Raw genomic sequence first — 24,448 nt, forward strand, 5'->3', positions numbered from 1 at the left:
CTTGTCCTAATTTAATTGGCAGCATGATTTTCTTTCTTAGCTTTACATAAAATAATGGTGCATCTTAAAATGGATGGCAAATTAAAATATAGTGTACGTGTACATATATATACTTAAAAGGTGAACTAGAAAGTTGTGCTGGTTGAATACTCAGGAATCCTAGAGGGGTTATGACTGATCCAGGTATCAGAAAAACCACAGAGTTCAAGCTGTTCCACTGGGCATCGTCCTCTGCATGTAAATGGAATGTGCGTCCTTGAACCTGGGTCCCATCTGTAGGGTCCCAAGACTTGGGTTCAAGATCCTGCTTGGAAGGACCACATACAGTGGATGCTCCGTATCTGGCCTTATTGATAGTTTTGCCAATATAATTCTGGAGAAATGATTAATTAACAGAGCTCTGATTTAGCATACCCGAATCCCTTAAGGAAGAGATACACAAACATTTAGATGCTGCATATTCTAGCGTTCAACCCTGGCAGTGTTGGATGTTTATGCGAGGCTTCTGGAGGCAACACTTCAGCTGTTAGGAGTCGCAGCAGAAGCCAGAGGATTGGATGAGGCCTCCTACCTGAATCAGCAAGCATTTCTCTAATAGCTTTGCTTATTTGTGGGGTGACGGGATTTCTGCAGCTGAGAGGCTGAGGACTTGGCGTGGTTTGAGGGTCCCTAATGAATGTGCCAAAGTCTCTGACTGGCAAACTCCATACAAAATAATAATTGTTTAGATACTGCTGAAAATAATTAATTTGGGTTTTGGAAAGCTTCCTGCTTGGTGCATTCAATTTGAAAGGCCTCCTCCTCTCAGTGTGTGCCTGCAAACACAATCCCTGGAACGACAAAAGAGGGTGATAAAAGTGTTGTCACTACTGGCCTTCTGAACCAGTGCGGAGTTTCCATGGAAGTGGGCATCAGGGCGATGGATTTCTTTTCTTCTCTACTTGAGAGATGAAGTTTTCATTGTTTTCTGGGTGGTTTGGAGCCTTTAGAACACTGTCTCCAGACACATTTCCATTGAGAGCACGTGGGGAACCAGAGACAATGCAGGGAGACTTGTGTGTGGCTTTGCCCACGAGTCTCTTCTACCCGATCCAACCAAGCAGAACTACAAAACTCAAAACCCAGCCAGCCAGAGAAGATTTGTTCAGGATCATCAGGAGGTTGTTGTTTGTGTAAAAAAAAATTTTTTTATTGCCTAGTTTTTTTGGTTTTTGTTTATGTTTTTTTTGCCGGGTGGTAATTAAGTTTATTTATTTATTTAATGGTGGTACTGGGGATTGAATCTAGGCCCTTGTGCATGCTAAGCACGCACTCTACCACTGAGCTATCTCCCTCCCCACTGAGCTGTACCATTCCCCCACTGGAGGTTTGATTGCTAAGCTGGAAAAGAGTGCAGAATGTAGTCTTTTAAAAGCCTGATTCTAGTGTAGGGATGCTGAAGTGGTCAGTAGAGCTCCTATTCTGCTGACACAAGTCTCTTTCTGTTCACTCATTCACCAGATATTTATTGTGCACCTTCTGGGTGTACATAGTTTTCTAGGCACTGAGGATTCAGAAAGAGCAGTCAATAAAACAGGCACAATCTCTGTGCACATGGATCTTCCCTTCTGGAGAATGGAGACAGCAAGCAAATAGATGAACTGATCACATCAGGAAGTGATAAATGGTGTGAAAAAAAATAAGGCAGGTAAAGGGAGAAGGAGTGCCCAGGTGAGGATGGCGTGTTGCTGTAGCCCCCTCTGGCAGGGGGAGATTGAGCAGTATAGAGATTTGAATGACACTAGGGAGTGAGGGCATTGTGGTGGAGTATTCTTCTTCTTCAGCAGAAAGAAGAGCATGTGCGAAGGCCCTAATGTGGAGCCAGCTCAGCATGGGCAAGGACTGGAGTGGAGGCCTCAGAGCTGAAGCCGTTGGAGCAGGGGATAGTGATGGGAGGTAAGGTCCAAGAGAGCCCAGGGAGGGCTATGAATCATGGAGGGATTTTCAGGCCATCATAAGGACTCTGACTTTCCTTTGGAGGCAGTAGAGCAGAGGAGTGAGATGATCTGAGTCATGTTTGACAAGAGTGCTCTGACTGCCGTGTGAAGACTACACCATGGCAGGAAGCAAGTGTGGAAGCAGGAAGACCAGCTAGGAGTCTCTGCAGTGGTCCTGACGAAGGCCAGATGGCATGAACCAGGGGTGGAGATGGAGGGAGGTAGGCTGAGTCTGGATATATTTTGAAGGTAGAACCATCAGGATTGGATGAGGGATGAGCTGATGAACTGGATATCAGAGCATGAGAAAGAGACATGAAGGACTTTAGGTCTGCTCAACTGGAAGAATGGAGCTGTCATTTATTGAACTTGGGTCACTGGAGGTAAAGCCAGGGTTTGGTTTTGTTTTGTTTTTTGAGTAAAATCCCATTTGGACTTGTTAAGTCTGAGATATGTATTAAATATTCAAGTGGAGATGTTGAGTACACAGTTGTGAGACTGAGTTCAGGAGAGAGGTCTGGGCTAGGGCCATAAATTTGGAAATCATCAGCCTATAGATTATATTAAAGGGACTGAATGAAATTATCGAGGGCAAGTGTGTAACTAGCGAAGAGGTTGAGAATAGAGTCCTGGGGCTGCTGCTAGAACACACCCAGTACTGGTGGGTCAGCCCTGTCTTACGTTGCCCTAATGAGGGAGAGTCAGGCAGAGTCTGGGATCAGGTCTTTCCACCTTCCGGAGTGTATTGGAGAGGTCACAAGAGGTCACAAGAAAGTAAGGTCCTAATCTGGTTAGCAGATGTTTGGGTGAGGTTTGTAATTAAACAAAGCATCCTATACTCTCTACCAACTGCACCAAACCTCTCCTGACACCCCCACCCCGACTCCACAGACACCATCACTGTGGAGGTAATTCTGTCTCCTCCCTAAAGAGCTACCACCTTGCCACCTGTGTACTTTCTACCTGTTGTCTTAAAATTGAGTAACTAGAGAACAGTGTCTTTGTACTGAGATTGGTACTTAAATCTTGGCTTTGTTACATGCTAGCTGTGTGACCTTGAGGAAGTCTCTTAACCTCTCTGAGTCTCCATTTCCTTATATACACATCTCACATTCATTTGACAATGGAATGGAATTATATATGTAAAGAGGCTACCCCTGTGTGTGACAAATAAGAGGTAATTATAATAGTAAATTATACTGTTTCATACATCTTTTTTTACTTAAATATCACAACAACCTCACGAGGCAAACACTGTTAATATTTCTGCTTTACAGTTAAGGTTAAGTAACTTGGCCAGCTAGTAACTCAAGTAGCCTGGCTCTAGGAATTATTCATATAACCACTATGCTATACTACTTCCCGAGGCTACTTAAAATTTTTCTTCTTTCTCATTTTTAATTGTTTTGTATTGCATAGCACAAGTTTTCAATTTGCAGTTTTGTATTTTTCCTTGTTACTAAGTTGCATTCATTATCTGATCCTAAGATAATGGTCATCGCCTTTATACTAAAATAGGCAGTTTAATGCAATGGCAAGAAAGAAAAAGTCAGATTTTCTGAAAAACAAGAGATAAGGTGTTATTGCCAACCTTTTCTGTGGGAATCCCAGTCAGTGTAGCTGGGCATACAAAGCAAGCTGGAGACATGACTTTCTCCTTGAATAGACAAGAACTGACCAAAAAAAAAAAAAAATTATGTGTTTGGAAAGCCATGAAAAGCTGAACAGTGAGTGAGGGATTTCCATTTTAGAATGTTAGGGGAAACTGGAGTCTGTTGGTGCCCTGCGTGTGTGCACATGGGCTCATATGTGCCTGTGCATGATTGGAGGTGTGTGGGTAGATGTGAATGCATGTATGTAAAACATGTGTGTGTGTGTGTGTACATTTGGAACATACAACACTTACGTGACTACCGAAGGAGTTGGCCCAGTGGGAGTTTGGCACAAAAAAATGGGCTGAGATTAATTTTCTGATTTATGCTTCTTCAAATCATTGAGCTGATGACACTTAGAAGGGAAAACAGTCTCCAAGGAGAAAATAAAATTATGTTTCCCATGAAATAGGTCTGTCATATTTAACAAACAAAAGTACTGGACTCCTAGTTATATTTTTGAATTTTAGATAAACAGTGAATATTTTTGTAGTATAAATATGTTCCACGCAATATTTGGGACATCCTTTACCAAAAAATTATTTATCTGAAATTCAAATCTAAACTGAACATGTTGTATTTTATCTGACAACTGTACCATGAAAGAGGATGAATTTAAATATCTGCTGATTTTTTTAAATCTTTAAAATCTACAAACCACTTGTAGACTAGAAAAGACCTTTGGTTCTGGCTGGGGCATCGGCCTCATTTTTTTTCCCCTTTCAGAAAGTTTCTTAATGACTTGGCACAACCATCTGTGAAATGGGGAAATAGTCCAATGAGCACTCTGTCCTCTCCCCAGGGGAAAGCCCTGTTCAACTTCACATCCGTAGCCTCATGTATAATGGCCTGGGGCCCTTCAGAGAACTTCATTCTTCACTCCAATCAAAAAACCAATTAAGACTTTTAAAAAAAAGGATTCTTATAATGTGTCTTAATAGCCAGCCAATATCCTGTGGTGTTCAGTTTCTCCTCTCTTTTTCCCTCTCTCTAGCTTGCATGGTGACAGAGTTATCCTTTCAGGAGAGTAGCAAACTCTGGGAAATTTCTGGAAGAAATAGCACACTGATGAGAATGCAGAGAGGAAACTCCCCATGACTCTGGGAAGCACAAAGCAGGCACAGGTGAGGCCCAGGATCCAGAGGGCTTGTGATGGTGGGATTGGAGGGGAGCCCTTGGTTGCCCAGGTGGGTGTTTGGACCACACAGGACTTCTTCCACCTGGGCCAGTGTGGCGTGGAAGGCAAGCCTTGGGTTCTTGAGGAGCTGTCTGTGGGCTCATGCTGTGTCTGTCCGCTCTCGCTGTCTGAGCTGGAATCTCTTGAGCCTCTGCTTTCCTTGCCAATAAAACGGCTGAACTACTAGTACACCGGTCACACGGTTACTGTAAGGACAAAGTGACAACATTAATAAAGCCATGTCTGGCTCTCAGGAAGCCCTTCATAAAGCCCTGCAGTAGTCATTACTATTATTTTTTGTTGTTGCCTGGGACGGTTTTTCCTAATAAGTTCAGTTCTAATTTCTATTAATAACCTTTTCTGGTGGTAGATGTAATGCATGTTCATAGGACAATTTATAAAAATCCAGAAAAACTACAGGAAAAAATTAAATCAAAAATACTCCATAAAGCTATCTCTGGTCTTTTTTTCTCTGCATGTACTAGTTGTTCTCAATGCTGACACGGCATCAGAGCAACCTGGGAAGCTTTTTAAAATACAGACACCTAGGCTCCAAACCAGGCTAAAAAATTAGAACCCCTCGGGTAGGGACAATGAATCTGTATTTTTTTTTTGAATTCCAGAACATTCTATTGCAAAATCAGTCTTAAGAACCCTGACACACATGCATAGTGTCTGTCTCTCTCTCGTAGTTTTCAAAAATTGGACAATATTGTACATTTAGTTTTATAAACTGCTTTTGTCAAGTTGCTTTCTCTCTCATCATCACTCTTCCTCTCCAGTGTCTTATTTTTTTTTTCTTAAGGCATCAGCTGTAGTTTCTAATAAGCTCTGACCCACTGCTTTTCACCTAGCGGTCCTCTCACAAAATGAATCCATTTAAAAATGTCATCCCTCCTCCCTTCTCTTCTTCCTGCCTTCAGATCTGCCACAGTTGATGAACAGAGACCCAGTTACCATTATTCATTCTCTCTGTCTCCAGGATTTCAGCTCCCTAACTGACTCTGGCCTCTCTGTCATCCCTTTGTGTCTAAAGCTGGAGATCATGCTGGTGGACATGCCACTGTGGTTTGTACATTTTCTCCCCTAAATTATTAATTTGATGTAGAGCACTATTTTTCATTTAGGACTCAGCCGACCATGGTGGTGTGATTTCAGCTCAAAACAACCTCCAAGGACTCTTGGGAGAAATTTCCTTGGCTATCCACCTGACATGTTAGGAAAATAAAATGACATTAAACACCATTTCAAACAAACAAACAAACAAACAAACAAAAAAAAAACCACCCTGGTAGACAGCTGTCTCCAGTTACTGATGAATGAAAATGGACGTGGGGTGAGCAAGGGCCCTAAACCAACAAAGCAGCAGACACCCCACCAGCGATGCCCACCCTGCTGCCGTATCTGGAGTGACATCTGGAATGTCTGGAATCAGCAATCACAGGACAACACACATCGCCCCGCATCCTATCCTCCCAGGTTGGTTCCAGCTACTGAATGGAAGCACACGTGATGGTTGTTTGAAAACTTTTTAAAACTTTGTCAGCCAGAGGTTTCTCAAGAAGTGCCGTGATGAACCGTGCACCTGGGTGTCATTTGTGTGGAAGAGCAAGACGTGTGGACCACGGCAGGTGACTAACTGGTCTCTGAGAGGGGAAACCAGAAGAGGTCTCCAGCCCTAGAGCTGGATCATCTGCTTTGGTCCCTGGCCCGGTGGACTGAGGAATAATGAGGGGGGCTGCAGGCCACCCTGAGGACAGCAGGGCGTTGCAGAAAGAGTCCTGACCCGCTCAGTGAATGAACAGATGCAAAGGAAGGCAGTGTGCAGTGACTGAGGAGCCACGTGCCAGGCTCACTTGAGGCTGATTGAGGGAACACTGGAGAACAGCCTCTTCTCTCTCGGGTGAGTAAATATTTTGAGTGGTGCTGATAGGACAGCTTTCTGTTTAAGAGTGAAGGAAATGAAGATTATTAGAAAGATGAAGCCGGTGAAGCTAATTGGGGGTGTGCCAGCCCATTCCCCTCATCGCAGGCCTTAAGAATGAGAGTTTTAAATATGTGGAAACTACTTCTTGCCGTGGGGAAGAACGTGGGTGTTGTAGTCACATAAACTTGCAAGTTCTTCCACTTACCAACTGGTTCCTGAGTATTTCTAAGCCTTGTTTCTTCCTCTATAGAAGGGGGATAGGTACCCACCTCACAGGGTGGGGACTGAACCAGATAAGTGCACACAAGTGTCTGGTACACGTAGTGCCTGCCGGTTTCCCATAGCTGATGGGGCCGGAGGAGAGGGGAAGTGAAAGTCCACACCAGGCCGAGATGGGGTGATGTTGCTCTCAGGGGTGATGGAATGCTTTCCCTGCGAGGCGATATGACTCAGAACTCTGAGCGTGGCAGGGAAGCCTGCTAGGGCCCTGGCTGAGGCTGGCCCACTGAGTGTGATGGTTTAATGGTTTGTCAAGAATGTGTAGGCATGGCCCTGCTCTGGTTGGTTGTTTAGCAAGGTGTGACTGATAACAGAAGCTTCTCTGTGAGGCAGTTTGTACTTTAGTTCTTTTTTTATCTCAAATAATGGAAATTGCAGGATCCCAGGAAGCTAAGACCAGTCCGAAGGGTTTTGCACCTCCCTTACCTGCTATCATATCAGATGCACCATCCAGGTAACAGCCCGACTGCTCCTGTTTGCAGCCTGAACGTGGGCTTCTTCAGTTTTCCAAACTCTCCTCCGTCTAAGGGTGGTATCTCCCGTTTGGTGGTGATGGAGACAGCAGAGGAGTTGCCCAGGAGCCAACCAAGCCTTTGCAGGCCTGTCCCAGTGACCGTGCCTGGGAAGGCAGGCTTGCTAACCTCTCTGTTAGTTTCCTCAGAGCAGAAATTAAGCACCCATCTTGACATTTAATTCCAGCCCTCCTCTTCAAACACTGAAGGAAAGATTTCTTCTCATTCTTGAACTGAAGAAAAGTAAGGAAGACTGATTTCTAAACAAAGTGTAATTTTAAGCAGCACATTGATGTACATATGTTCTCCTCCCTTGTTGCAAATGGGCAGCCTTTCTCTGGGAGGGGACTAAGATCTTATTGTAAAAACAATAGATATTGAACTCGGTTCCTTACTTCTACTTTTCATGAGAAAAAGAAAAGATTGCTACATGGCAGCCTAGGGGAGTCCTCAGCACCATGTAGAGAATTTTCCATAATATGAACTGACATCGCCACGTACCTACTACTGGCAAACAATATGCTAGATACTTTATGAAATTATTTCACAGCAACTCTTCCCATTTTTAAAAATTGAAGTATAATTGACTTACAATATTATATTAATTTCAGGTGTAGAGCATAGTGATTTAGTATTTTTACAGGTAACTCTTTCCATTTTAAAGATAAGAAAACTGAGGGTTTCTTGGCTGGGAAGGCCTGGAGGGGAGGGGAGGGAAAGTGTAGGTCAGGGCCGAGGGAAGTTCGGTGAGAAGAAACCCTGCCCTTCCCGTGTTCTGAAGAGAAGAGCAGCAGCACAGCCCGTGTTGGAGGATGAAGGCAACTCTGAGCCTGGGTTCTGGCTAAATCACAGGGGCTCATGAGCAGCTGGTATAAATCAAGATTCTTGGGTGCAAGTGACAGAAATCAAACTCAAGCTAACTTAAGCTAAAAGGGAAGAAATACGCTGGTTTATCTAACTGGGGAGCCAGGAGCAGGCGTGAGACATGGCTGGAATCAGGCATCTACATAACATTCACTCTCTTCCATGCTCTCCTCCGTGTGTCAGCCTCGTTCTCTCCCATTACAGTCAGGCTTCCTGCATTCAGCCAAGTCTTTATGACCCCAGCTCAGCAAGACTGGCAGAAACAGCACATTTTCTCAATGTGTATTAAATGTACATGCTTAGTAATGCATGGCTATAAATGCGGAGAAGGGCTCTGATAAGTCCTGTCTCTGAGGTGGCCGACTGCTGGACCAGTTATAATCAGCATTGTCAGGGTGATCGGGCACAATGAGCAAGCCCATGGCCAGGGTAGGGCAGTAAATTGTGACTGACAGCTCCGCGTGAACGCTGTGGACTGGAGATGAGGAGCTCCCCGAAGGAAGTCAGGGAAGCAGAGCAGGCAGAGTAACAGATGCCCAGCGAGCCCTTAAACTGATGAGGAGCATCTGAGTGATGCCATTTTAATATTGCTGCTATTGTACCCCTCATCACTCTAAACACGGCAGTATCACGTGTGCGACTGTGTTAGGTGGCTAGAGCTGCCGTAAAAAAATACTACAGGCCGGGTGGCTTAAACAGTGATTGCTTTTCTTACAGTTCTGGAGGCTGGAAGTCTGAGATCTGGGTGCCAGCGTGGGCGAGTTCTGGTGAGAACCCTTTTCCTGCCTTGCAGAAGGCTGCCTCCTTGCTGCATGTCCAGGCGGCCTTTTCTCAATGCGTGCGCATGGAGAGAGACCTCCAGTATCTCTTCCTCTTCTTATAAGGGCGGCTTACAACCTCACTTAACCTTAATCTTCCTTAAAGATCCTATGTCCAGGACAGTCACATGGGGTTAGAACTTCAACATGTGAATTTGGGACAGACACAACTCAGTCCATAGCCTCCTGGGATCAAGATACTTCTAGAAGGTACAATCCATCCCTGTTTCACAAACATTTTATGCTTGAAAATGATTGCCAGAAATATTTGAAGTTCTGGGTAAATAGGATTCAAGAGGAAAGAATTGGCATTGCCTCTAGATTCTAAGCTCCAGGAGGGCAGGGGACTGTGCCTCAGTATTTTACCCTGTTGCCACTGGGGGTTGACTAGTCTGGAGTTTTTCAGAGGCAGGCAGTTTTCTGCTGTCCCTTCCTCTGTCTCGTCCTGGTTCTGAAGACACAGTTACTAATGATCAGCTCTAGTGCTCTGCCTGCACTGTCCCCAGAGAAATAAGGTTTTACACATGGGAGATGGTGTTATAAAAGCATATTTAACAAAATAAAATATAGTACACATACACATGCACATGTGATCAGTTACTTTAACAATATCCTCAGGAAGACTTTCATCCCCAGGTTTTTTAGGCTTTCCTTTTCAAATCTAGGAGTGTTTACAGTTTTTGTTCTGGGGCTTGTCTGCTTATTCCTTTTTCTGGGCTTTGGATTTCAGATGCTGTCATAGTTTTGTACGGGCAGGAAAATGTCCCCTTCTTCCCCGCTAGGATCTTTGACTGGCCTAATAATGAAATTAATATGACAGATTAACAGGAGGAAAACAAGCTTAATTCTCTATGTACAGGGAATCCCGTGAAAGTATGAGACTCAAAGACGTGACCAAAGCTGGCAACTTTGACACTTTTTAGACAAAGAAACAGTAAATTTATGAAGAATTGACAAGACAAAGGGGTTTGGATCAAATTAATGAAGACCTAACAAAGTTTGTTTATATAGCCTTCTCAGTCCTAAATTCCCCATTTCTGGTGATAAAAATACCTTCTGTTCTCCTGGAACAGGGAGTGTACCTTTCAGGTGGATTTGTCCTCTGCTTTCAGTGGGACAAAGCAAGTTCAGTGTGCCCCTCTTATACAGGCTGTTTCTCAAGTAACTAATTCAGAATAGTCAGTTTGCCAAAGTGGACTATTTGAGGGTAGCATATTCTTCTCCCTTCTGTTTGCTGCTGGATTAAAGCCTCTGTATTTCCTTAAATTTTTAAGAATGAAGAGGATCAGATGTGACTGCTTCACAATAGTATCTGAAGTTCTATTTTCATAGACTGTAGTGGTGACTTACTTTGAAGAGGCCCGTCTGGGTACCAGGCCTGCCCCCAGCTCTGTGGCCCTGGGCTGGTTAAACTTTATGGGCTCATTAGCCTCATAAAGCTGTAGGATATATGGAAAGTGCATACAGCACAATGCCTGTCCATAGGAAATGCTCTAAAACAATAACTATTATAATTATCCCTCCCTTTTGCAAATTGCTCAATGTCCCAAATGCAGGGGTCTAAACCTCAAATGCCTCAGGGGCCCGGAAGGTGATTTAATGCATATTTACCTGGTGTGGGGCATAGGGAATGGAGGGAGCCCTGCTGAGGTTGGGGAGTGCATGCTCTGCTAAAAGAGAGTCAAACTTTATAACCGAAAGGAAAGGAAAGGAAAGGAAAGGAGGGAGGAGGGAAGGCAGGAAGGAAGGTAACGTACATTTCTGCCAGCTAGATTTGGTCCCATTTGCAACCCTTACTCTGATTTAAAGGTGAGAGAGCTATGTTCGGGAAACAAATCCCAGGTTTTAATTCTCAGTTTTCAACTGTTAGTGACAAAGGAAGTGCTTTATCAAATGTCTAACTAAAGAGGAATCAGGTTGCTCTAAGTCTTTCAGGATAAAGGATTGATCTGCCCCATAACCAGTGTAAATGAGTTACTCAATAATTTTCAATAATTTATTATCAATAACAACAACATAATAGCAGCTTTATCTTTATTTATTGTTGTCTATTCTCAAGATGAGACTAAATTCAAGACAGGCAATTTTCTGATAATTGAACGGCATGATATTGGTTTCAAAGTGAGGCTATGAGTTGCTTTGTTACAGACTCTCTGGGGACAAGTCTGAAAGAACTCTATGGGCCCCAGATGGTATTTACTAATATTATTTGCAGCCTATAAACATTTATGTGTATTCATCAAAGAACCTGTGTCTAGGCTTTTCTTATACAAAGGCATAATAAGGAAAAGGTAACATGGTATGATTTGGGGAGGATAACAAAGCATTTGCATCCTTTTACAAAAATATTTCTTCCAGGGTGTCTGAAATTGCCATATTACTTAGACCTTTCCAATAAGGACATTAGACACCCTTCTTAAAATATCACCTCTCCAGCAATCCTGGAAGAAATGGTACATTGAGCTATTATCTCTTACTTATACCATATCTCAAAATAGTTTATCAAATTCCAGGAATTTAACTGGTCTTCATAGGAGGATAATAAGAGAAGTAATTTTTGATGAAGGGAAGAAGCTAAGGAAGACACATACACAAAGCCACACATTCATTCATTCATTCATTTGGCCAACAGTCGTTGAGCATTGACTCTGGGCCATGCCCTAGGATGGAGCACATAGTCTAGTTGAGGAGACACAATTACAGAGCAGTCCTAGTGCTATGGCAGAGATGTATGTAGGGTATTATGGGCCAAATTCAAAGGGCATCATGATGGTTAATTTCATGTATTCACTTGACTGGGCCATGGGGAACCCAGATGTTTGGTTAAGCATTATTCTGGGAGTGTCTGTAAGAGTGTTTCTGGATGAGATTATCATTGGGATGGGTAGACTGAGTAAAGTAGATGACCTTCCCCACTATGAGTGAGCTTTATCCAATTCAATCTGTTGAAGGCCTGAATAGAATAAAAGGCTGAGTAAGAAAGAATTCTCTCTCTACCTGACTGTCTTTGAGCTGGACATCCATTTCCTTGTGCCTTTAGACTTGGACTGGAACTGACGTCATTGGCTTTCTTGGTTTTCAGGCCTTTGGATCCAGAGTGGAACTGTACCATGGGCTTCCCTGGGTCTCAAGCTTGTTCACTGCAGATCTTGGACTTCTCAGTCTTCATTATCATGAGAACCAGTTCCTTATACTAAATCTTGATCAATTGATTTATTGATTAATAGATATCCTTTTGGCTCTGTTTCTCTAGAGAAAGCTGACTAATACAGACATCCTCCTCAGCCTGGGCAGGAAGGCTTGGAAAGGGAGGCAAGTTGTAAGAATAATTTCCTGCAAGGTGAGGCCAGGCTTAATTCTGGAGGACACAGCAGAGTTAACAAGGAGATAGGTGGCTTATTGCATGCTTCAAGGCTCTGTCCCCAGATCTTTCCAGTTCAAAATTTTAACCACTTACTTGGATGAATATATCAAAGGCACATTTACTATTGGCAGATGTTATAAAGTTAAGACAGATAGTGATTACTTTGGACAGTGGCAAAATCAGGGCTCAGACAGATCTTGGCAGGATGTAGGATGAGCCAAGTCCAACAAAATAAAGCAGAGTGGAGGTCAATGAAAGGCCTTGCATGTGTGTTAAAAAACAAAAGAAAGCAACAACAAAGCAACCAGCTGCACAAGCTTGGGCAGGGGGTGAGAGGTGGGGAAAAGACATTTTAAAATTATTTTTTATTGAGATGTTATTGACATAACGTTGTACTAATTTTAGGTGTACAACATAATGATTTGTGTATATATTGTGACATGAACACCACAATGTGTTTATTGGTGCTCACAAAACCCATCACCATACATAGTTATGATTTTTTTTTCCTTCTGTTGAGAACTTCTAAGATTTACTCTCTTAGCAACACAACTGTGTGTGTGTGTGTGTGTGTGTGTGTGTATACCACATTATCTTTATACATTCATCCATCGATGGACATGTAGGTTGTTTCCATATCTTGGCAATTGTAAATAATGCTGCAGTGAGCATGGGGTACAGATATCTTTTTGAGATAGTAATTTTATTTTCTTTGGATAGATACCCAGAACTGGAATTTCTGGATCATATGTTTTAAAAGACTTATTTATGTTATATGTTTTCATTCAGAATTTGGTAAGCTATAGCTCATCAGCCAAATTCAGCTATTGCTTGTTTTTGTGGCTACTTTCATGCTACAACAGCAGAGTTGAGTAGTTGCAAAAGAGACCATATTGGTTACAAAGTAGGAAATATTTACCATTTAGCTCTTTACAAAAAAGTTTACCAACCCTTGGTCTAGTCCAGTGTGAATTCAGTGTGAGTCAATAGCATGATATGCTCACTGAAAAAAAGCCATTTCTCTCTTTGGATCCATTTATTAAAATATAGACACTTAAAATCATTTGTGAATGAATCAGTGGATGAACAAACAACCAAACTAGGGATAGGATGGCTCTTTGTGGACCAGAACCCACCAGAGTCTGTAGCTCCATACTGAGGATACAGTTAAAGAGAAATAACGGAGGTGGAACCCTGGAGAGGAATACCAGCAACTGGAGCTCACTCAGAGGAGAGGGCTGAGAGGGTATTGGGAATCGTAACAGGAAAAATGAAGGAAACTGGGATGTTTACCCTGGAGAAACAAGTGCCCGAGAGGGATATCAACAGCATCACGGATATCAACTTACTGATGACGTTCATTGAGTCTTAGGTACCATGTATGTTTGATGACATCGATGATACTAATTGAATCTTGTGCAACAGGTTCCTTAAATATATTTATCCAGTCCTCACAACAACCCAATCAGAGCATAAACAAAAACAGTAAAATTAAATTTCAGCATGTCAGTTTTATAAAGCAGTTTAGGTTATGGTGATTTAGCAGAAATCAGGAATGCAAGAAACGTATCACACTTACATCAAATTAAGGATGTTGAGTTATGTTAATAATGTATGCAACTTTAATTTTGTTTAACACTCTCTGCCAAAATAAACTATATTCCCTATAACTTAAAATGTGTGTGTGTGTGTGTGTGTGTGTGTTTATCATGTACATTTAATTCCACTGTTTTGGCTGTAATAAAATCGATCTTGAAATTTAAGAAATTGGTAAAATTGGTGGCATTAGTAGGCCCATTTTGCAAATGAGGAATCTGCAGCATAGAAGATTAAGCTGTCCAGGTTCGCACAACCAATAAGTAGGGAGGCCGAGATTCAACCCATGCAGTCTGCCTGTAGAGCCTGTGTGTTTAATTGTATGCCATTTGCTGTCCTCCAGTATTTAAAGGAATATTAATAACCTTGTTATCTCTGATTCCAACAGACAGCGACAGCCAGAGGAAACGGTGAAACAGACTCCAGCTCAATGCAAAGGAGAACTTTCAAATGCTCAGAGATGGAACAGGTTTTTTCAGTATTTCAGGTAGGGGCCAGATGACTTGACCAAGATTTCAGAGAGAGGATTCCAGAATGGATAAGAGCAGATGGCCCCCCAGATTTCTTCCTCTGCTTGATTCTACCATGGTCTAAGGTTTGGGGCACTTCCTAGGATGGTCCACTTGGGTCAACAAGACACAACAGACTGGGATCCAGGAGGGAGGCACTTTTCTAAGTGCTTTAGAGATGTTAATTCATTTAATTCTCAAAACAGCTGAATGAACAGATACCATTAATGACATCGTTCTCATTTTACAGATGCAAAAACTGAGCCATATAGTGGCTACATAATTTATCCAGAGTCACACAAGTAATGAGTGTTAGAGCCAGGGTTTGAATTTTAGCATTCTGACCCCAAAGCCTCTCACAACCATTTCCATATAAAAATCTCTTACTAAGAGAGAATGTATAATTAGAAAATGTTCCTTTTATTTCCCTCTGCCTCCCCACCAAGATTTTTGGTATGTCCCCTTCCTATCTTGCAAACCACTGTATTACTAGAAGTTAATGATAGCAGTTGCCAATGTAACATTCTCATTTTGTCAGGTGATAATTTACAGGGTCTGATTCTTCCACTTCACAAACAGGATCTGAGGCAGGGGGTTCCCAAATGCACCATAAATTCCTACAGACTAATCAAACTTCTATGACTGTGTTCATTCTCTCAGAAGGCCTAACTGAAGGTATAAACAGTAATGTCCTGATCACAATATATATCTGGTTCCTGTTTAAGTATTACCTCCACTGTGGGAAACACTGCATTTCTATACCTCTTCTACGGAAGGAAGGCTGGGCCTTACACCAGTGGTTCCTGCATATTAACTTCCCTAATGGTAAGTGGAATTTGGTAATAAAAGGAACGACACTTGACACACAGTAGGTACTAAATATGTATTTGTTTAATACATGTGATCAATTGGAATTTATTGACTTTAGGAGAATAAAGGTGTCAGATAATCTATTTCCCCTCATGGTGTTTTTTGGTCTCTGACAGTAGCTTGTCCTATTTAATTTTTTGCCCTCCAAATCTTTGTGCTTCCAGTAACTGGGCAAACAAAAATTAAAGTGTCTTCTCAACTGCTGCATTCCTGAGGGTAAAAATCTTTCTTAGGAGAAAATGTTGTTGTTACTGTTTAGACAAACTATGCTTCCAGCATGCTTTTATTCCAGATCTTTTTTTCCTCAGTATTCACAGTAAGCTTTGCTAATCCAATTAGGACACAGAACATGAACTGTTAAAATAACTGATTCACTCTATAGATAAGGATACAGGCTTTGTGTCTAAGAAGACCGCTTGATTCGCTGTGTACAAGGACAGACTGTTCCTTGCCTGGTTTATTTACCATGTGTTTTAATTAGCTGCCCGGCCTTTCATGGTAGTCGCTGTTCCAAAAGTGGAGAGATTTGAGCTTGTTAAAGTGATGGCTTAAGTAAGAGCTTTGTCATTGTGTCTGTACTTTTCTCTCTGCTCTCACTTCTGCTCAGAGACTGAGCTCTGTAGCCCAATATGACAACATTGGTATCCTCCCAGAGGCCCCAGAAGCAGGTTACACTACATTGTGGGCTCCTCAGTGGCACAAACTTTGTCTCATTGTCTTTGTACCCTCATGGCGTAGCACAGTGCCCAGCAATGCTTAGAGGAAATGCTTAAGAAATACTGGTTGAACTTTTCAACTGAGGCCCATTCAGGAAGGCACACACCTTTGTCATCCTCTCTCTCATATTGTCTCTCACATATTGTCAATCTCAAAATCCTGTGTAATCTGTCCAGAGGTAATATGCAATGACTATTTAACCAACAGTGCACAGGGGCACCGACCAGTGAGCCATTGAGCTGGAACAGGATCCTGAAGGACCCTGCCTATGATAGACGTTGACTCCACAGATCCAGGGAAGGGACATTCAAGGGAGAACCTCGGGTTGGGGCAGTGGTACTTACTAGTTGAAATGGAAGTATTTAAATATTTTAACAAAGGTACAGCTGTACTTGTGCATACCAGCTGATCATATCTGTTTAATTCCCCCAAAGCCCCAAAGCCATGCAGTACAATGCAGCCAGACTTATCTTTTTTTCCTTTCCCAAATGGAAATATCATTGCTTTTTTCCTCTGATAAACATAGCTGTTGTAAAAATATAGTAAAATTAGATGAGCTGGGAAGTTGGTAGCTGCGGCATAGTTTTTGTAATTTCTCTGAATTGCCAAATACAGACAGATAGAGCAACTAGATGGCAAAACCAAAAACCCGTGAACACATTTACAATAAAACTGGGTGACAAGATATTCCCCGAGTCCCCAAATACATGCATGATATCAACATCTGTGCAGAGAAAGCAGAGGGAATCAGTGGGGCGTATGATGGGATGGAGAGCGGGAGAATCCCAGAACAGTCAACAGGCACGCACTGAACGCAGGGCAGGCTCATTTGAGAACAGCAGCTGTAACTGGGAAGAGCCCGCCAACGCCAAGAGCAGGAGAGTTTCCAGTAAAAATGGAAGGAGCAGAAGCAGCCTGTTACAGACTCTCACAACTGACCAGCCAGGGACCCTTTTCAGGATAGGATACTGGCTTGAGAAGAAACCGTGGAAGGAGACAATAGAGAAGGGAAAAAAGCCAGAGGTAAGTGGGGGAAGGAAAGAGATCCAAGAAATCTCAGAGCAAGCTGCCATGTTTTTTAGATCCTCATTAGACCATCAGAAAAGGGAGTTCCATGAAGTTACTAGAGCTACTTCGGGCCACACTTCTTCCTAAAATTTCAGGAAAGCTAATTTTCCATAAAAAAATAAGTAATAAAAAGTATGAAGTTCAAATCCCACACAAAGTTGTTTTAAGAAAAAAAGGTGTGCACCACAGAACATCTATCTAGACAGTGGAATCACACCAGAAATACATGTGCACAGAACAGATCAAAACTATAACCTTCTATTTAAAAGCCAGCTAGAAGATATTAAGAAAGTCATAGAAGATATGAGCACAAGTCAAATTAGAAAAAAAATTTTAATGAGATGATCGAACTTAGGAAAGAATTAGGAAGAAATAAAGAAAGAAACTTTAGAAATGAAGACTAAACTAAAAACAAATAAATCAACAGATGGGCCCTTAAGGAAAACAGAATGTGGAAAGAATGATATTTCTTTAACAAATTAAGAAAGAAACAAAAATTTCAGGAGAAAGTAACAAATACTGAAGATAGAAAAATAAGATCCACCATGTAGACAATAGGAATCCCTGAAGACAAAAACTAAAGGAAAGGAACAGAACACATGATAAAATTATAATTCAAGAAAATTTCCCCAAAATTAAAAAAAAATTCAAAAGTACACATGAAAAGAACATGCTGCACATGAGAATATGATACCAAAACTACCAATACTTAGATACATTCTGGAAAATTCACTGTCTTTTAAAGAAGAAAAAATCATTTGAGCATCTAAGCAAAACAGGAAAAGAAAATTATCTTATTAGTGTCAGACTTTATGAAAGCAACAGTTTACCCCAGAAGAAAACAGAATCACATATTTAACTAATTTAAGACACTCAAGGTAGGAAAATGTGAACCATGTACAGTAAAACTGACTGTCAGGTATGTAAGTGTTTTACCTGACAGCTGTCATTAGTAGGCAAACTATTATCAACATTCAAGAACTCAGGGAATATTGTTCCATGAACCTTTTCAGAGGATTCTATTGGAGAACAAACTTCAGATAAGAGACTGGTGGTGAGAGTTGAAAGTACGGCTGTTTTTAAATTAAGATAAAATGGGTGTTAAAAGGAGGAGAGCACAGCATGTAATGGCTGTATGATCAGAAAATGTAGATAAGGCACAACTATTGAAAAATGAGGGGGCAGAACAGGGAAAGTAAATGTGAAAATGTCCTTCAGTGTTTTCAGTAATAGTGTTTAGTAGTATCAGCATTGCTACTCTGAGACAGTCTGGGGATAAAGTAAATAGGTAAATATAGGATATTCTAATTCTATCATCCCCTGTGTTCTTAGGAACCAGGATTTTCATTTGGAAGAAAGAAAACTGTGGATATAACAAAAGAGGTTAAGTAAAAACTACACAAATTTAAACTGGAAATAATTTGTCTGTCTGTCTGTCTTGTCTGTCTAGTTTTTAGTCCATATGACTTACATATATATAGCCTGTAGTCTATAGACTATGTACAGAATGTAGGCCTCTTCAGAAGACAGAGCTAAGGCTGTAAGACTATATATGAATCATACACATCCAGAGGTCTAAATTTGTGACCAAGGCAAAAACATAGAGCATGCTTAGTACTAATATTGTGGTCTTGAAATACAATTTACCACTAAATTAAATTAGGGCTTCTTGGAGAAACGTTTAATTCTCAGAGAAATAGCTGATTCCTATCTGGGACAGACAATATACCAGATGAACCTGGAACATTTTGTCATACTTGATAGTGAGGAAGGTAGCAAACACTTGTAGGGACATGGCAAAAAAAACCCCTCAGAAGCTGATTTGAAGAGGCTCTTATTAGCTGAAGATGAGACAATTTGAGCTTTCAGACAGGATAATCATTGCAGTTGATTAAAATGCACCAAATAGGTTTAACCCATAAATTCATAGAAATATTAAAAATAATTTATTACTTTCAGAAAATGATAGGGTATCAATTCATTATCTTGAAAACTGGTAAAGAAAGAAAGAGAATCAAGTATTTATCTTGTCTTTTCTGTATAAACTATAACACTGGGTAACCAATGGGGGAAATTATCTCTATATAAAAGCATTTTAATTAATGAGTGAGAAAGAAATGCAGAATTAGAAATCTTTTTTATAGCTGTTATTTTTATTGAGGCATGTAGAAATGTTTATTTTGCAATCTTTAAAAAGTCAATGAATTGAGGTGTTGTTCAATAGCTGCTAACATCACCCAAAGAGAGACAGCCAGACACGAGATGCCTCTTGATACAAGCGCAACAGCACCTGTAGTCTTGCCATACATTCTGAATCCAGCTGCCATTCCGTAGGAAACGCAGAGGACAGAGAACAAATTGAAGTGCGACGTAACTGTGCAAGCAGCAAAATCCAGACTGTGGGAAACTCAAGACAAATACCCAGGGTTCTTCAACCAAGACAGGAAAAGAAAAGAATGGAGGGGGAATCTGCAGATTAAAAGAGACAATGTATCAAATTATTTTTAAATACATGTGTACTTGAGTGATAAAATCATACAGAAATGTAAAGAAATTCAAACTTTAAAAGTCAGGATGATACTGATTTTTGTGGGGAGGAAAGGAAACAGGGCACCAGAGGAGTTTCTGGGTGACTGACAAAGTTCTATTTGTTGACTTGAATAGTGGTTCCAAGGGTGTTCACCTTAGTAACTTAAAAAGCCACATATTTGTCTTTTGTTTGTGTTTGTATCTGTGTTTCATTTTTAAATAAAAAGGTTTTTAAAAATGATGCTGAAATTATAAGCTCTTCCCTTAATTCTCTACCCCAACTTCAGAGATAAATACTGTTATCATTTTGGTGTTTGTCTTTCCAGACTTTCTAATGCATATATAAGCATGAATGTTATGTAGGTTTTACCTAAATGACAATATACTGCAAAGGCAATTTTGAAACCAGACTTTTCACTCAGCAAGATGTATGATGGAAATCTTTCCATGTCAAATCATATAGAGCAGCCATAATCATTTATGATAAAGAGGTAATTATTTTTAAATAAAAATATCCATTCCTTGCCAAAAATTTCAGGCAATATAGAAAGTTCAAAAAAGAAAAGCAGCACATTCCTCAAAATCTCACCACCCAGAAAAGAAAGTAATCCTGCCGTTGTAACTATGTGAGGTGATGGATGGTAACTAAACTTATTGTGAAAATCATGTGTAATGTATGTATGTGTCAAATCAATATGTTGCACATCTTAAACTAATACAGTGTTATATGTCAATTATATCTCTATGAAACTGGAAACCATCTCTCCATCTAGAAAAATGTAACATAATTCAAGAAGTCTCTTTTATTTTATATAAAGTTAGAAGGTGAGAGAGGGAATTTTGTGATTATTTGCCAGAGTTATTTTAATTGAAGAACCGAATTTGTTTTACGTTTACAGAAGAAAAAACTAAAATTAAACTGAAGTAATAATTCAGATAATTTTTTCCCCACCATGGGAGAAGTGTTTTTATAAGACATTCCTGAAGTTAAAAAAGTTAGGAAATCATTAAGAAGTTGAAGTTTAGGAAATAATTAAAGTTGAAGTTACAATATTTCTCTTGATTTATGTTTCCCTTCTAGGTGATTGTAGTTGGTTCTCTACAGGTCAAAGATGAGGTAATTAGTATTTTACTTCCTCCTTCTTGCCTTCTCCCACTTCCTGATTTGTAAAATCTTTCTATTATTTTTAATTTGTCAGGACTCATAGCACCTACATTTTGTTCCACAGCTAGAATTCCATCAGTTCTTTGTCTTAGTTCTTATGTAAACACCTTCCCTGCCTTTCTTCAGTACTTTTACCTCTTGCCTTGGTGTCTTCTGTTCCTGAATTCTTTTTTTTTTTAATTCATTTCCTAGTCCTGATTGGTTGGATTTTTTTTTCAAGAAGTACTTATGGGTGTTTTGTTTGTTTGCTTGTTGGTTGGTTTTCCAGCATACAGTGGAAAATTTCCTCTGCAGATTCAGTTCTTCCTTCATTTTAGGAAAAATGTTTCTATATTGTGTTTCTGAATGCGTATTTTTTTGCGTTGATTGGATTCTCTACACCAATTAGGGACACCAGTTATCCTTATGTTTGATTATCTTGGTTCTCTTAATAATCTTCTCCCTAATTGCTTTACTCCCTCTGCGTTTTCCCTTTGTATTTGCCATAATTATCTCAAGCTTTTTCTCCATGCCATTAATTCAATTTTCAATCATGTCTTTCCTGTTATTTGGCACTTCTAATTTATGTATTAGATATATAACAGTATTGTTTCAGTTCTTGATTCATTTCCTTAGCTCTGAACTGTCTTTACTCTCCCTCTGTCATTTTATCGTCTTGATTTTGGGGTCTTATTTTCTCAGATTCATTTTCTTATTAAGGTCTTTCTAGTGCACAGGTCTCCCTGGGGATCTCCTTTATCTTGGCATTATGTTTTCTTCCCGACTGGTTTCTTCATAGTTCACTTCCTCCCCAGTGCTCCCTTTTTTTACTCTACCCCAATTTACATGGTTGCCATGTAATTTCTTTTCATCTCACTCTTGTTTAATAAGGGCATCTCCAGTCAGATCTTTTTGGTAACTGTTATATAGTTGATGTAGTCTCTTTGCCATTTCTATCTTATTTAGGATGAATGTGTTGCCCTCTCTCTGAGCTAGTTTTTGTTCATTATATTAGGTATTGGAAAATCTTAGAATGCTTTTTCTAAGATCCAGATTTTATCTTGTTACAGCTTGTTTGGAACTCTTTGATGGTTTCTCAAGCTTTTAGGGAAAATGTCTAAACTTCTTAACTTATATTATGGTGTAATGGGTTTTGGAGCCAGACTACTTGAGTTCAGAAATTAGCTCTGCCTTACTTGCTATCTGTGTGACTTTGGGGGACCTTTCTGTGCCTGTTTCCTTGTGAGAATTAAATAGGTTAATTCATGTAAAGCTTTCATTGAGCACATGCTCAATAAATACTATTTATTGCTTTTTATTAAAAGGAGCCATCACTGACAGCAATAATGGTCCCATACCACCCAGAGCCCCTGCCTGACAGCCCAGGAGCTGTCCGTGGTGCTAAAACAATGCTCTTCATCATAGGACAATATCCCCCCTATTTGTCATATATTTCGCCCCAAACAGGGGGTAAATCCATGATTACATCTTTCCAGCTTTAGCAGTAGATGTAGAAACTGGTTTTCCCTTTCCATTTCCGCAACTGCCGTCTTAACCCTGGCCTTATTTACCTCATCAGATCCATTCTATGTGACTGAGATGTCTCCTGTCTTCCCTACCTCTGAACCATTTGGCCAACCATACTCACATTATCTTCCTCCAAATCTTTGTCTTTATCAAGTCATGTCCCTACTTAATAAAGTACACAAGGAATTTCGAAAGATTAGAAACAACTCAAATGGCAACATAAAGGGATGGTTAAATGATAATATATCAATGAGATGTGCATATTAAGGAGCAATAAAGGTAATTATTAAGGCCATGTAAAAATATACATGAAAAACCTTTTGTTGATGAAAAATAGAAGGCTGCAATATTTTTTTTTAAGAATCATTCATTCATTTTTTAAACATGTATTGAGCACCTATTTTATAAGCCTACTTTGTGATAGGCTTTAGAGACATAAGAGTTATTAAGACAGTCCCTTCTTTAAGGAGCCTTCTTTAAAGGAGTCTTCTTTAAAGAAGAGATAGCCATGTAAACAGATTGTAAGCAGATATGCATTTTGACAGAGACTAGGAAGGGATATGGAAATATGTAAATAGTATCAGGGTGAGAGTGCAGGTGAATTTTGTTTTTTTAAAATATCTGTTAGGGAATAAATCCTGCACAGAACCTCAGAGAGGAGAGCAGAATCAAATTCATCTGTCAACAGCTACCCACCCCTGCATCTTCTGGCCACCAAAAAAAAAAAAAAAAAAAAAAAAGATTACTGGAGTGTCCATCCCAAGATTGTGGCTCAGAGAAGAGGCCTTGACAAGAGCAAGAAGAAAAACAATGGCATAGCAACCACGCAGACCCTCTACAGCAAAATAAATCAATATTTTTGAATGACTGTGATAATGCGATTAAAAATGGAGGAAATGTGTATAATGGTACTCTGACAAGCATCCCTAGCCTCTTATTAACTGGTGTCAGGCATAACTCCCCAGTCATGTGCCCCAGGAGTCCCTAGAAGATCTGATCTTTTCACTGTTACCACCTCCATGTTGATTATTCTGCTGTTCCCTATCAAGAATATTCTTCACTCTTTTAATTCAAATCTTGTACTTTTTCTTAAGATAAGGACTCATTTTCTTCAAGAACCCTTTTTTAGTTAACTCCATTCTATTCTGGTATAAATACTTGAAAGTCAGTTTTACTAGATATAAAATTCTTAGCTCACGTTTCCACTGCTTTGAAGAAGTTCCAGAGAGAGGAGTCTGTGATCCATTAGCATCCATCTGCCTGCCATTGGTTAATCTCATAGGCTCTGGAGTTAGACAGATTTGGGTTAGAGCTTCACTGTTTATTAGACATGCAACCTATGAAGAGTGCTTAATCTCATTAAACTTTTGTTTCCTAATCTATCCCATGGATATAATGACAACTATTTGGTAGGGTTTGGTGAGAATGAGACAGATTGATACATGTAAAATGGCTTGTCATAGTGCCTGGGGCATATGAGGAACTCAAGATACGTAGTTGTGACCATTTCTTTTCCTTGAAATTATTCTTGATCTGTTTCAGGGAAATATGGATTGATTCAACCAATAACATATGTCCTTCATAGTTGGTATTTAATAGATGCCTTCTGAAGAATTCTAACTTAAGAACATGGCAAAGAAAAACAATATCCCATTACTAATGCATTTCGAAATGGAGAATGACAAACTGGTAAGAAGTTATGCTAACTGGTAACATTTCTTATCTACAAAAAGTAGGAAATTATTCATTTCTTTTTTACTATTCATGTGAAATTGTAAGCTGGTTCATTGCTGCCTAATTTTATGTCAAATGCCTATCTACGTTGATAACTAATGAAAGAAGCTAAGTTGACCTCCAGCCTGAAGATCAAGAGGGCTAAATATCACTGTGACTGGTGGAGATGTTGTTACACAATTAAG

General features: G+C 40.2%; 1 long non-coding RNA gene across 2 annotated transcripts; it reads left to right on the forward strand.

Moving 5' to 3' along the window:
* Window positions 1-4,621: 4,621 nt before the first annotated feature.
* LOC116667722 lies at window positions 4,622-20,108 on the forward strand. Of its 2 annotated transcripts, XR_004324739.1 has the most exons (4): window positions 4,622-4,752; window positions 5,933-6,708; window positions 9,105-9,154; window positions 14,554-20,108. It is a non-coding gene; the product is annotated as an uncharacterized LOC116667722 (long non-coding RNA). The 2 variants fall into 2 exon arrangements; XR_004324740.1 differs by lacking the exon at window positions 9,105-9,154.
* Window positions 20,109-24,448: the final 4,340 nt, after the last annotated feature.

This window comes from Camelus ferus, chromosome 12, assembly GCF_009834535.1.
Source record: "Camelus ferus isolate YT-003-E chromosome 12, BCGSAC_Cfer_1.0, whole genome shotgun sequence".
In the NCBI taxonomy this organism is placed as follows: Eukaryota; Metazoa; Chordata; class Mammalia; order Artiodactyla; family Camelidae; genus Camelus; species Camelus ferus.